At 40.3% G+C, this 14,813-nt stretch overlaps 1 protein-coding gene across 3 annotated transcripts in view; it reads left to right on the plus strand.

Annotated features, from left to right (window-relative positions):
• Positions 1 to 14,813, plus strand: part of LOC102223180 (ras-associated and pleckstrin homology domains-containing protein 1-like) — a 67,092-nt gene that overhangs the window by 8,889 nt on the left and 43,390 nt on the right. The window contains exon 1 of one of the 3 annotated variants that reach the window (XM_023336896.1): positions 11,727 to 11,802. The exons of the other annotated variants lie outside the window; for them this stretch is intronic. The gene's annotated coding sequence lies outside the window, so the exon portion shown is untranslated. Of the gene's footprint in view, positions 1 to 11,726; positions 11,803 to 14,813 lie in introns of those variants that run through there. 3 annotated transcript variants of the gene reach the window in all.

Consider the following 14,813-nt stretch of genomic DNA (forward strand, 5'->3'; position numbering starts at 1 on the left):
GACTCCATTAATGTTTTTGGTCACCATAATCTCATAAGAACATGTATATAGTCAAAGCAAGTGGAATATCTCAACATCTCTGGAAAACATTGCCACTCAAGTGGTGAACTCAGGGAATGCATGGAAAGGTTTGGCATTTCAATAAAAAAAAAATCACTTTATCCTTTGGCTCATGGGGAGTGGTGGGAGACTGCTGGGTCTGAAGGTGAAACTCATCTGTGCCTGGAGTTTTTGTTTTATAATCCCTTCCAAATAAAGCTACAATGGCCATGTTAAAAATTCAAAAACTTTGCATGTTCATGTCTGCGCACATCCAGACTTTTAGTAGGAACAGTCAAGCAAGGGCAAACTTCAGGTCAAGAAGCGGGCTGGAAAAGGAAATGCTCTGACATTCAGGTCTTAGTTATATATCTCAGAATGATGTCAAATGACATAAAAATTGTGTGCTAGTTCCACAGTTATGTTCTGCCCTAAATAGATACATCATTGATAATCCATGACATAATTGATAATTGGTGGGTGTTCTAAATAGAGACTCACTGACACACTTCATTATCAGTGTACGTTGTCTGTTCAGAACAATATGCACTGAGGGAGCCATCTTCTATAAGGGCCTGATGCTGTGTGAGGGCAGATAGAGATTAGCTGTCCAGTTATCTGCTGTCCGGTCTGACCCAGCTGGTTGTGTTTACCTAAACCGCTGAGTCACAGCTGATTTATCAACATGCCCTCTTAAACTGCCACTTAGAAGAGTAATCGTACCTTCCATAGGCATCCAGACCCCCTTCTGAGTCATCATTTTTCTACTTCAACAGTAAAATTTCCACAATCACTCTAAATGGACCATGACCCTTGATCAGTGATTAACAACAGTGATTAACAGACTGTTGCTTTACTGCCCCCTATTGGTTGTGCCTTTAGGGTTTTTCTAGTAGGTATTATGAATCAGCTCGTGACGAGAATTCACCAATTTTTGTTATCGCATCTGAGTTATCTTCAGATCTCATAACGCTCTCAGCAGTCTTCACACTATATTAAAAGGTCATACATTTTCAACGTTGATGCTCTTACTGTCCGAATATATGGAAGAAAAAGTCAGAAGAATCACAAACTCTGTAAAAAGGTATCAACAACACAAATTGATTCCAGCCCAGAGGATCAAACCTTCAGCTTCCGTCTGTCATGAAATGAGCTACATTTGAAAATGTTGATAGATCTTTTGGAAATCTTGCATGTGATGTATATTCTCTGTGTGATACATACACAGACGGATGTCCACAGCTACAAATGCTAACCATGCTAATCACTAATACAGGATAACGAAAAGGCAATTTAAAATGCAAACTCTATATTCATCATGTCCCTGTTTTCAAAATGAAATAATTAGGAATGGAAAATTGGGCTGATATCAATATCCGATTCGAACATCGTTGTCATGGGTGATAACTGATATTACTAATATAGGTTATATAATTTTTTTCCTACCATTTCAACATTGTGAAAAAGCAACCACATCGCCAACAGTGCTTGTCTGCTTTAAACACCCTCAGTTCTGCGCTGCATCACCGTCACATGAACAAACAACTTGCTTAATTAGGCGAGCCATTGGATCAGTTAGCTAGCCTGCAGTCTGCTGCTTAATAAACCACCAAAACAGTCTGGTGGGGCATTAGTGAATTAACTGGCTGACAAACTGGTAGGAGATGATCTGATCTGATCATCTTGCTTGAAGCAGCCATCAGAAGATGGGTCCACTGTGGTCATGAAGGGATAGGCATGGTCAGCATCAATACTCGGGTATGCTCTGGTGTTTAAGGTGGTGGCCCAAAGTATGGCAGGAAAATCTTCCCCACATCATTGTACCACAACCTCCAGCTGCAGCCTGAACCAGAGTTGCAAGGCCCTAATATCTGAATGATGCTGCTGAAATAAAGACTCATTAGACCAGGCAGGTCTGAGTCATTCTGTGACAGTGTTTGAGATCCAGCCAGAGCTGTAGTTCGGTGCGACCTGGCACCTGGTACTTCAGGGTTCTACATGTTGTGTGTTCAGATGGATTTTGCATACCTTGGTTATAACGAGTGGTTATTTGCAGTACTGTTGCTGTTTTATCCTCTTAAACCAGCCTACCGATTCTCCATCTGACCTCTGGCACCAGTGAGGTATTGTTGACCACACAACTGCTGCTCAGTATATATTTTCTCGTTTTTAGACTTTTCTCTGTAAAGCAGAGTTGGTTGTGGGTGGAAGTCCCTGTAGATCAGCAGTTTCGGAAATATTCTGACCAGCCTGTCTGGCTCAAACAGTCAGTCCCTTAAATTCCCTTTCTTCCTCATTCTGATGCTCACTTTGAACTTCAGCAGGCTGTCTTCATCACCACGCCTGGACGCATCAATGAATTATTTAGTTGGCGTGTGATTGGCCGAGTCACTATTTTTGCTAACACTCATTTGAACAGGTGCAACTAATAAATTGGCAAGTCAAGGCATAAATATTAATCACAAAAATACCAGCATTACAGTAAAATCTTCTTTTTAGCATTTCTTTCAGATTGTATATCTTTTTCTAAAAGCACCAACCAAGGACACAGAGCTCTGTAGGACTAGCTTGTCTCTTTTTATCTCCAGCCTCAGTTTTCCACAGCAGCAGCAGAACTGTTTGTCTCTCTTTAATTCCACACAGATGTAAAGTCCCTCTGGCTGCTGGTGCCGTATTACTGTGTGGCCCTCCTTCTTGGAAAATGTAGTCTCATGTCTTCGTAGCCATTTTTTTCTTTTATTATTCTTTTATTTTTCCTTGCCGTGTTTATCCTCAGAGCTGCATCACTCCAGCCAAGCCACCCTGTCTGTTTTTTTCTTCTGTCTCACTGTGTCTGTCCCTCATGGAGAGGCAGGTCCTGGCTGAGCAGCTGGAAATCAGGACGGACGGTTTGACTGCATTGAATGGAGACAGAATCGCATTTTCCCTGGTTTTTTAAGCCACAACACACAAATTTAATTAACTAAAATTTATCAATCTTTGTAAAAAAAAAAATCCACAGGAAAGGACCCTGGCATGGAGATTGTTTGACCCTATAAATGTCTGCATCCTTATTGTTGGAGTCCTTGGCAAATTCCACTGTATATTCTCTTTCATAAAGTACCTACGTTATAAATTATGTCTTGGTAGTATTATGCTAAAAATGTTTTTGTGTCATAGACTCTACTTTTTTAATGTGCATTTGATAGATCCAAGCCCAAAGTATGTTTTACCAGGTTGGTTTTGAAGTGAGGTTTTGTTGAGGTCAGAGCCCTTAAATATTGTTCCTCCTTCAGACTGCCCTGTTAATGTCTTCACTTTAATTAAATCTTTACTCTCTTTCACAGAACCAATATGGCTCCTAAGCTTATCAGTTCATATGTCAAATGCTTGCAGCTCTGTCACTGTGTGGCCTTGACGGTGACAGCGGTTTGTTGACAACTCTTAACCTTAAAAATGTCATAACAATTCATCCAAATGTTATTTTATAGACTTTAAAACCACACCTAAACTTATGCTTAAGTTATTTATACTGGAGTGTGTAGCTACAGTCAGTTTTGGCCACACTCACCACACTTACACTAATCCACTCATGCGCTAATAGCAGAGCAGATGTTTCGTTTAACACTTTTGCTATTTTCGAATGCTCTTACCTGACTAAGCTTTTCCTATGTACATTTTTTCAGATAAATTTGAAAACGCTAATTTACTAAGACATTTATTTTCATGCTCTTACTTTGAAGTGTGTCAAGATCCTTTATGCAAAAGTTCCATTTCCTCTCTTCATGTTTTTTTTTCAAAATTTTTTTCCCACAAAAATTTATTTTGAACAAGACACGTACAGAAACAAAATATAAATACAGTATCTATAGGCATTATACAACATGTAAATTACAGCATCAAAATGAAATTGGTGCTCGAGGGTTACAGTCTTCCAAGGGCAGACATAATTTGAATTGAAGTTAGCGCTTTAGCATCAGCTTTCGCTAAACACTGGATTAGTTTAGCGCTTTAACATTAGTGGAACTAATGTTTATGATTAGTGCTTTAGGATAACAAACTTTTTAGCTAGCAGCGCCCACCACTGCTCACAGTGAAGAATATGTTAGGCCCAGCTAAAACAAGGAGACTCGAGTCAGACTCTGAAGAGTCGCTGTCTCGGTCTCTCAATTCTGTTGGACCAATCAGCATCACATCCAGCATTCAGAGCAATATTAATGGTTATTGTTGAGGCTATATGGCTCAGAATCAACTACATCAGTAGCCCTGAATGTTTGTTGAATGTAGTTTGAGTCCTGTTTAGTAAAAAGAAAAAAGGTTTTTACTAAACAGTAATTTGTGCGACCCTAAACGTTTCTAAACCTTCTACTCCCACAGATGTCTGAAGGAGAGGACGGTGACTGTAGCTTATCAAAGTGACAAGGTGGGGATTCTTGATTGGTCGACTGTTAAAAGTGAATGTTGAAACTAGACCTTGGGACTGGGGTTCTGGAAATGTGTGCGTTATGGCAGATGATTTGTTGATGTTATAATTTTGTCGTCACAAATTCACTTCAGTCCTGAACTTTTCCTGACATTCTCCAGCCTCCACATGGCTACCTGAGCTCTGTCTGAATAAAAGTTAGTTTTTAATTTAAAACAAATTAAATAGTTCAAGGAAAATGTTTTTCATATATTCTTTAATTGTTCTTATTGATCAGCAGTTGTTGATGAATGATGGATCGCAGTGTGTGAGAGCCAGAAGGTTAAAGCTGTCCAGCCTGCCGGCCACATACCGATGGACTGATTAAAAGTGTTAACCTAACCTGAAGTTACCTCACTGCACAACAAATCCTGCTTTGTAGTTCATTGAGGTCATGTTGCAGTGGAAATTGTGCCCTGAGTTTTGCCTTGCAGGCCTTTCTGTCTGAGCTGCTGATGTATGTTGAAGGTGATGTGATGGCTTTGTGTGGGTGGAACAAAGTGAGAGTGTGTATGGGGTTTGTTGGCCGGTTGGTTGGCTTGGTTTGAAACCACCGTCGAGAGGAGAAGTGTGTGTGGGTGTGTGTGGTTCTATGATGGCTTGCAGCACGTCTGGAGCAGCCGCTGTTTTTCGGCGCTGGCTCCTCCACATGTGAAAACACACTCCGACCTGAAGCCGGTCCAGAACAAACCTCAGCTGCCCTGCGCATCCCAGCAGCGCTCCGGCACAGACGGAAAGTATGTGAGGCCTCTGTCAGCCAGCGGGTCTGGGTCCAAACCCTGCTGAAGAAGGGCGGAGAGGTCAGAGGTTATTTGCAGGACTCATGAGCTGGTGCAGTAAAATCGGAGTGGAATACTCTTCATCCTGGATGTTTGCTCCATACTACGCCTTTAAAATGAGTGGAAAGGAATGAGGATGGTGTTCCCTCCAGCCTTCCTTCACTGTCTGTCATGTCGATGTTTCTCAGTGGGACGAGTCTGCCCAACACTGCTTCTGCTAAAAAAAACCATATTTCCTGCTTTAACTGGCTGGGTGTGCTGCGTATTTTGGAGAGACGTTATGCTAGCATATTTCCAGTAGCTTAATATGGAACGCTGACTCATAACTGCTGTGGCTTATTAAATTAACACTGGCCTTAGAGACACGTTGCCTTACATAACCCTTCCTCACTGCTTTCAAAGGGTTCACTGCAAAGTCTTGTCCAGAATCCTCTTAATGAACAGTGTAAGAGTTTTTGTCTGAGAAAATCTGTGAATACCTGAGACCTCCTCTAAAAACACTCAGAAGTGCAGAAATTTGATGTTTAGTTTAAACATCAGATGTTTGATACATGCAGTGGAAACCATCTGAAACTACAGCAGAAGCTAACATCTAAAGCCTTCGTTATCTCCACTCTTAAGGGTCAGTCAGCGCCAAACAAAATAAACGATGCTCCAACAGAGGAATCATCCAAGTCATATCATACTTGGTATCTTTTGCTAAAGGAGGTCACATTTTTATGGAAGAAAACTCAGATGGAATTGCAGAATTGGGATGCACAATAAAATGCAGGATTTCACAGAATTTGCTGATATTCAGTGACTTCTGTAGTATTTTGGCCGTTGCAGCTCCCGTACCTGGTTCATTCACACCATAGTTACATGTTTGGGTTAAGAAATATGGTTAAAATGGAGAAGATGGAATTGAGAAAAATAAAAGTGGAATTTGGAAAATAAAACAGATTTTGAAGGACCCTAATTTTTCTTCTGCTTTCGATAATTCCTCTGAATGGAGAGTGATAATGTCCCCACTTTACTGATTCACTGAAGTGTTCTCAGAAGAAGGGCGGAGAGGTCAGAGGTTATTTGCAGGACTCATGAGCTGGTGCAGTAAAAACGGAGTGGAAAACTCTTCATGCTGGATGTTTGCTCCATGCTGAATGCCTTTAAAATGAGTGAATGAGTTTACAAAATCATATTGTAAACCATGTAGATGGGAGCTTGTAGATGGCCCCAGATAGAGATGTATAAAGAAGTAACAAGCTGTTAGTTGCTTTTCTGCGTTGTTTGGCCGGATCCAGCCTGTGGTAAAGCTGTAACCAGTGATTTATCTGAACCAAATTTATGTGAAAGCTGAAAGTGATTATTGTGTGTCATCTGAAAAGTTTTTTTGGAGAATTGTCAAAAAACCAAAATCACACAGATTTTGTCATTTATTCCTTCGCTCCTGTTTCCTGCTGTCTGAGTGATTGGAACGGGTCTCTGGTTCCCGCTGCAGATGTTGTTTCTGGCAGGGAGCGCTGCAGAAGTGGAAAGCTTTATTACCGTTTCTGTGAAATAGTATGTTTGGGTGACGCCGGGTAGCTTCAGGGGAAAGTTCTACTGTTTGAACCGCAGTCCTGTAACTGTAGCTAAAAATGGTCTGTTTTTGAAAAGTTCTGCTTGTGGGGGGGTTCATGTCGTCAGTGTGGTGGGTCTTTGGAACAAATTGCGGTTGGGTGGATGGATAAAGGTAACACCATTGCTCTCTAGTAGAAATGCAGCAGTCTACATGCTGATGATGGTTTCTCATTCTGAATGAATAAAGCAGCTACAAAAACAGGTATTTTTCACGTATGGCTTTATTTGAGGCAGATTCCTCAGATGTTAGATGACACTGACCCACTTCTAATTGTAAATATAAAAAGAATGATTGAATATTAACAGACTGATACCGCATTCAGTTATTGACCTTCTGTCAAATTGATCACATGAGCTTTAGCTGACGTTTTCCTGGGTTCCCAGCATCATGAGAATAACGTGGAAAGTATTTCTGTGCTGATCAAGTCGGTTGGCTGAAGAATGTATGGAATATATCCAACTGTAATTTTGTTTCAAGAATTTCCACATGTCCATCTAAATGGCTAAATAAGTTATCAATGTACAGAACGTCTGTGAATATTGATTTATAAAATGGAGCAGTGTTTGTCAGTGATTAGAACCAGATAGTTTCCCTTTGAATGATGAACAATCAGCCTCAAAAACCAGGATTTTCATTTCCTCTTTGTTAAATTTAATGAACGCCCTTCATCATTCAATTAATCACTTGTTTGATTTAATCCCAAATTTTGGAAATTCTTTTTCTTACCTTTAGACATTTTTCTTTTTTTGTTATTCTTCATTGCAAGTAGCTTTTAGGGACTGTAGGCTTTAGATCTCTCATACAGCGAACAATCTGTTTTTGTTTTTGCTTCAGTCTCAGGGCTCCAGCTGAGGGCTGCATTAATGGCTTCTGGTTGTTTTAGGACAAAATAAATGAAACTTACTTCCAACATTCTCTTTATGTCAAGGTAGCACATCCTCATGTGTTCATTTAGAAAAATGTAAATATTTCAATGTGTTCATCTTTTTTTCTGTTTTAATGTTAAGATTTTTAGATGGTTACCGGATTTTAACTGACCGACTTGCAGCAACAGCATTATACACAGACGAGATGGCATAAGTCTCATGAGAAAATGTTTTTTTGGCATTATTTGAATTTTTTTTTGTGTGGAAAAACATGGTCGAGAAAACTAAAGCACAGTAGCTGTGTTTCCATCAACTTCTCATGCAAATTTGAAACAGACTTTTGAAATGTAGCCAAAAAGGAAAATAGAAAAAGGAAAATATGTATTGGCCATTTTTCCATCTGCTGATTTGGAGCGAATCAACCAGGCTACTCAATGCATAATTTCATCAGATGTTGACGCTACACATGGCTGTAATGAACAGGAAATTTATTACAGCCATGTAATAAACTTCCTGTTTAATTACATGGCACGAACCAAACATCTCAGAAAAGCCAAACCTCCGAGCTGGAGGTCTGGACTCTGAGTTTTGTGCCACTGGTAAGGCACAGACCCAACAGGGACTATATCGGACCTTATTCAGCAGATGTGTTTCCATCTCCCCTTTAACGTATTAACTCTTTGTCTGAAAAGCCAAAAAAAAAAAACTCGAGTGTAAAAACGTTTCTTTGCAAAATTGAGGTGGTTGGTTGGATTTTTGTTATTTCCATCAACCTTTTCAAATGAATTGCTCTAAAATTTGCATTAAAAACTTTGATGGAAAATTTGGCTACTAATTTTTGTTGCCAATACTCGCCACAAATTTCTTGGACAGAAAATTGAGCAGAATTGGAATCTCAGACCTCAAGGAAAACCAAGAAAGTTAAGTACTTCTGTAACCATCGGTAACCGTTAATATGTAGATAGAAAGATAAACTCAGAGTTTTGCTCCATCCTTCCGTCACTGAATGAGATCTTAAAACTTCTCTACTGGAGGGTTAGGGCTATTTCCTGGCTTAGTCATTAAATAACATCAAAGCTTAGCTTTAACTGCGTTCTACTGGTTAAGTCTGAAGAGACTGAGACCACAGTTGGGGTGCAGCTACTGCAGCTAGTGGGCCAACATGATAAACAGTCGCTCATGCCTGATCGCATCAGCACATTAACCCAGTAACTCGGTGACCTTGCAGTGGGTTTATGAGGCGGTGCTCGCTGTGTGTCAGAGCAGCTTTGAGGTTGCTGGATTCCTCCTGACAGCTCTGCAGTGCGGCTGATCCCAGTGCAGCGGCAATGGGTGAAGCTCTTCAGAGCAGAAACCATCTCATGTTCCCAACGGGTTCCAGGGCAGAGTGGATTCACCTCCTGAGCATCTAGTTTAGAGGACTTTTATCTCAGCTTCTCTGCCCATGTCGACTCCCTTCCAGAGCATTTGATGATCCAAGTGTTTACCTGGCAGCTGTCACCACAAGCTGATTTTACACAAAGCTGATGTTTCATCTTCATACCTCAAATACCAATGATAAGCTAAGTGTTGGAAAATATATGGAGAATAAAAGAAGAAAATGTCCCAGAACTTGGTGCTCTTCCTGCCTGATTTGTTCAGGGTAACAATCCAAACCAAAAATGGAAAAAAACTCTACTTTTGGCCCCTATGTTTCTCTGCAGAGCTGAAACAGGAACACCGGGAGAGGAAATATTGTGCTTGTGGGTGTGTGTGCGTGTAGGGGTGTGTGTGGTGTGTGTCAGGAGTTAACTTTGCCAGACTGGATGGGAAGAAAACACGATGATGCATTTTCAGAAGAACCCCTCAAAACATGAAGTTGCACTGATATAGAGAGGATTGTGTAATGTTTACACTATTGTAACATTTCAGCCTTTGTGTTATTCTGCACAGAATAGCACAAAGAAATGCATATTTGTGAAGCAAAAGGAAACAATTTATTGTTATCGGATACATGAAATGAGCATTTGCTTTCACCTCCTTTACTCTCGTACCCTTAAATAGAACTCAGGGCAGATTTTTGCATTGACCTCTCATACCTACAGTTTGACCTAACTGTATCAGGCCTGCAGCGCCACCAGTCTGAGCCTAACTGGAGTAAAACAGAAAAAAGCATGCAGCAGATATCCCTCAGGGTGCGTTCACTCTGCAGCCTGTAATCTGACCTGACTGCTCATCTTGTCAGGACTGTACTGGTTTAGTTGGGGGGCTAACTGGTTACCAGGCAGAACAGTTAGTTCTGCCTGGTAACCAGCCGCTTAGCTGAGCTGCTCGTATGGAAGAATGTCCCTTCAGTGAAACTGTTGGCCTCGTTTCAGCTGCAGCAGGTGCAAACTGAGCTGTTGGAGCTACTCGGGGTAAAATCTTGTGTGTGTGGACGTCCTTCAGCTGATGCAGACTGTCTGCTTACAAAAGATGAGCTGTTCTGCCCACACACACACGCAGACACACACCGGTGCTACCACCGTTACTGTTATTCATGTGAAAATATACCTTTAATGTAAATATACAATATGTAAGCACATTACAATTAAAATTGCATCTACACCATAATGAGTTGGTAGTTTATGAAGAATTGTGGGCCAGTTATGATAAAACTGCATTAAATAAGATCAGTCATTTTGGGAATCAATAGTCTTAGTAATAAACTTATGACAAGTAACATTTTATTGTTAGTCTGGAACAGACAGAGACGGTATTAAAAGAAGCAAGCAGAGTTTTAGAAAGCCTAGAGGAAACTGGCCACACAGTCTTTCTTTTTGGATGGTTATCAATGGAAGGAAGGAAAACTTGGCAGATGATTCCCCAGCAGGTTGATAATTCCAGGGTCACTTTATTGACTTGGGGGAAATGATTGTGACTTTTAATTGAAGTGAATGTGGAAACCCAGAGGCTTCAGAGCTGGCAGACTGCACTGAGGATTGGTTTATTGATCACAATCTGTGACAAATGATGCTGTAATATTATTCAAAGTGAATTGGCTTAACTAGATACGCGCTGGTTTGGATTTGAATGGAAAAATGGAAGATTAAAAAAAAAAAACCATGTGACTCATCCGGTCAATTGCACAGTTTGAGGTTTTGTGTAAATAAGCTGCTCTTTGTCGGGTTTTAAAATAGCCTGAAGCTAACTAAATAAAAGATAAAGACTAACTGAAGAAGTTTGGGGAAAGTAAAACAGCTGGAATCTGTGAATAATTGAGATCTTAAATCAGTTCACACTTCCTGCTGGAGTTCAAACTCCAGATACACCTTATCTGGATATGGGAAACAGTCCTTACACTAACATCTACAGTCTTCCTTGTCTCTGTTCTTGGAGGCACAGCCAATCAGCACCAAGGAAATCAAACGGGATTGGCTGCTTTGCAAACAATAGTCAATAGTGTGTCGACTAGCATTACTTCTTATTTATAAACTTGCATTTTCTATTGAATATTTTAGATATTCTCTACAAAATAATCTGGATGTAGGTTCAATTTCTGCTAATCAGTTTTCCACAGAAAAATCCACAAATAGGTGAATCTGAACAGTGAGAAGGTGGGAGTCCTGCAAACACCAGGTGGTTGCAACTGCAGGACATTTCTATGATACAGTTTTAAAATGGTAATAACTGGTTAAACTGTGATTGTAGGAAACTATACCGCCTCAGTGACACAAGTTCTTGTTCTGGAGTGTCGTGTTGACTGCAGTAGACTGCTCCATTTATCTGTCCTTAATATCCTAACAAGGGCAATTTCCCTCTTCACCCCCACAAACACATTTAGCTACACCTCACTGCTCAGGTTGCGTCTATCTGAGATGCAGCAAAGCCTCATATCCATATAGCAGGGATCTCTTTAAGTGGGTGGAGACCTGGATGCCTGCTATATGGAAGTGAAACATATGAAATGATTTGGCAATGAATCAGATATGAAGCAATGCCCTACATAGTTTTAAAGTAGATACTTGTAGCCTGTTGTCAAAGGAAATCATGACTAAGTATTACCATCACAGCCCTCTAGCAGTGGATCACAGTTTTATTACAAGAGGACTAACAGAGGTAAGGCTGTTGTTTCCAATTGGAGAGTTAAAAGCCTTTGTTTTGGCAGGCTGGCTTCTTTTGTAAAATCCTTTCAAGTGGTCTGTTGGGTAATAGAAGAGTCATCAATCTGCCGAGGAGGAGAGGCCAGGCTGCAGCACTTCACAAACACAAGACTAATAAATAGAGATTCTAAAATAAACTCATTTAATGAACTAAGATCAGACATGTTGGTCAGGAATAATCTGGGAAAACATGCATGACAGGAACTAAAGATATTCCTTATGACTCAACAAAGAGCTTTTACAGCTTGGTTGCATAAAAACAAAATAAATCCGACTTGCAGTAACAGGAGGAGTGAACAAATTTGAAGAGCAGATTATTTTCCCAGCATTTTGGTATGAATTGGAGGCAAACCAACAAATTAAGGCAGTGATTGGTAAACCTTAACAACAAAACAAGTAACAATAAATTAAATTGGAAAAGAACAAACATTCCAGTAAAAATTAGTCTCCTTAGTTACAGACGTTTTGATGGTCATTGCTACACATGTCTGAAGTAATGAGATCAAAATGATACTTCCGGCTAATAAGGCATAACCAGTACATCACAGAGGTTAAATATGTTACAGTTAGGCTGTAGTCATTCCAAAGTTAAGTTGCACACTGCACAGAATATTATTTTAGCCAGTTAATTACTCGCTTTAATAGTCACACTAACTAGTCTGCTGTTTTTTAATCACCGACAGATGAACCTTGTATCTTGTTGGTACATTTGTTTTGAAGGTGTGTTACCTTAATAAAAATATGAGGTGGTGTCTCTATGGTTGACAAGCTGTGACAGGCGGTGTTTTCAGGACTGGACATATTTCCAAACAACTTTTTTTTTTTTTATAGAGGTAAAAGTACAGTTTCATTGTTTTTCTGATGCTAGCTGACTGATGTCTTGGGGAAGCTCTACGTTTTGCATGTCTCTGATTTGTCCTTTAAAGAGACGTAAAACATGAAAAATGTTCAACCAGAACCAAGACCGGCTCACATTATTCAGGCTAATTCTTCCTGGTGAAAAATATATCAAACATAGGATAGCGACACTATTAAGGACGTCTCTAGACTGTTATCTACTGAAAATATAAAGATGTGGGAAAAACTTGACATTAACTATTTAGAATATGTCACACAAATTGTATTAAAAATTGACCTTTAATGTAGTGATAAACTAAGATAGACACCAACATTCTTGAAATTCTATTCATATTCTTACAGAGAATTCCTTGGAATTCTGAATATTAGTAGAATCAATCCATCAGTTAGTTACTGCATCAACATTTAACTTTAAAGGAATATCTGTAGTAGAAAACTCTTACTACATTTGAATCAAAGAATTACACCACCAGATCATGGTCAACCACAGTATTGACCAATTCCTCCACATACTTTCCTGCCAAGTAATCAATTTCAACATCAGGATGAGGAAGTATTATCCTGACACATTGTATTTATTTTTGAAGGGAGACTTTGACATTGCCACATCAGTCCAGCAGTGTCCACCACCATGAACTGGCTTTGTGGGGTTTGCGTTGCTATAGAAACTGAATCTGTTGTGTGGCAGTTGAACCGGCATGGTTCCCTGGAGGTCAGGGGTCAAACTTCTGGGCAGCCAGTGTCCTGCAACTATTAAATGCGTTCCTGGCTTAATACACCCTAATCAAATGACAGAGTTTTCTTATGGTTGTTTGACTATCTGCCATTTTTGAAATCTGACATTGTGTTGTGGTAACTAAACGAAAGGTTATAATAACCTACAAGCCACAGTGATCTGCTGTAGAGCTGAGCTGAACTTGATGGTATGAACAGTCAGTGAGAGTTTATCTCCATTTATTTTCAGTGAAAAATAATAAACAAACTCATAAAAATTCATGCTCCAGTAGTCAGATCAGTATGGAGGTTGATGTTAAATGCCATGCTTAAGGAAGGATGCTAGAATTGAAACCACAGCTGAGCCACAGAAACCACTATTTAGTGTTGCCTGCAACAGGCCCAACCACAAACAGGCTCTGATATCTGAACATGACTTCAGTTCCATCAGTTCCCAGGGGCAACAACTACACACTTTGAGGTGTTTGAGAGCACCACTATGTGCTGTGCTAGAGAGCACATAGTGGTGCTCTGTAGGACGTGGGGTTCAATATTGTGAAACCCTCTTTTTTTGCCACTGTGTGACCACACCGGTTGCTCTCTGTAACCCCGGTAACAGATGAAGAAAATTGAGTTTTACTGCGACAGTGAGAATCACACTAGGCTGCTGATGTGCTCATGAGTGGTACATTTGCTATGACAATGTTGTTATTGTTAGTTCAGCCTTTAGCTACCAATCACATGAGAGCTGCTAATATTTTTATCTTAGTATGAGTAGGGCTGTGCGTGTGTGTGTGTGTGTGTGTGTGTGTGTGTGTGTGTGTTCTCCCCTGTCATGTGAAGTGATTATATTTTTATGCGTTTGCACAACCTGGTTAGTTTGCGGAGGGACTACACCCTAACCAAAACTCAATTCACACTTTAGTCCTAATCCTGACCCCTAACCCACCTTTCTCCTCGTGAGAACCAGGATTTGTGCCCACAAAGAACAGTGGTCCCCACAACCGCACACTGTAGACAGAAAAAGGTCCCCACAAGGATATAAAAACATGGTACACACACAGATGTGTTTTGCAGAGATGTTCACTGCGAAACCCTGGAAAACATAATTACAGCATCTCTCACACAGTTTGCCGCTTTCTGTATGAATTCCTCAATGAGAGGCCTACAGCTGATGAAGCTGTGACAGGGAGAGCAGTGGTGATTTAGCGGGACTTCAGCTCAACAAGTGAATACAGATGTAGAAGGAAATAAGACCAGAGCCGAAGGGGAAAGCCTGCAGAGCAGCTTCAAAGGAGAGGAGTGGGCCAGACGCAAACTACGGCAACACAACGTTGTGGCTTGTCACTTATTTTTAGGTCACACACATCCAGCTTGGTCACCATGAAAGGAACA

The sequence above is a fragment of the Xiphophorus maculatus genome, chromosome 7, assembly GCF_002775205.1.
Source record: "Xiphophorus maculatus strain JP 163 A chromosome 7, X_maculatus-5.0-male, whole genome shotgun sequence".
Taxonomy (NCBI): Eukaryota; Metazoa; Chordata; class Actinopteri; order Cyprinodontiformes; family Poeciliidae; genus Xiphophorus; species Xiphophorus maculatus.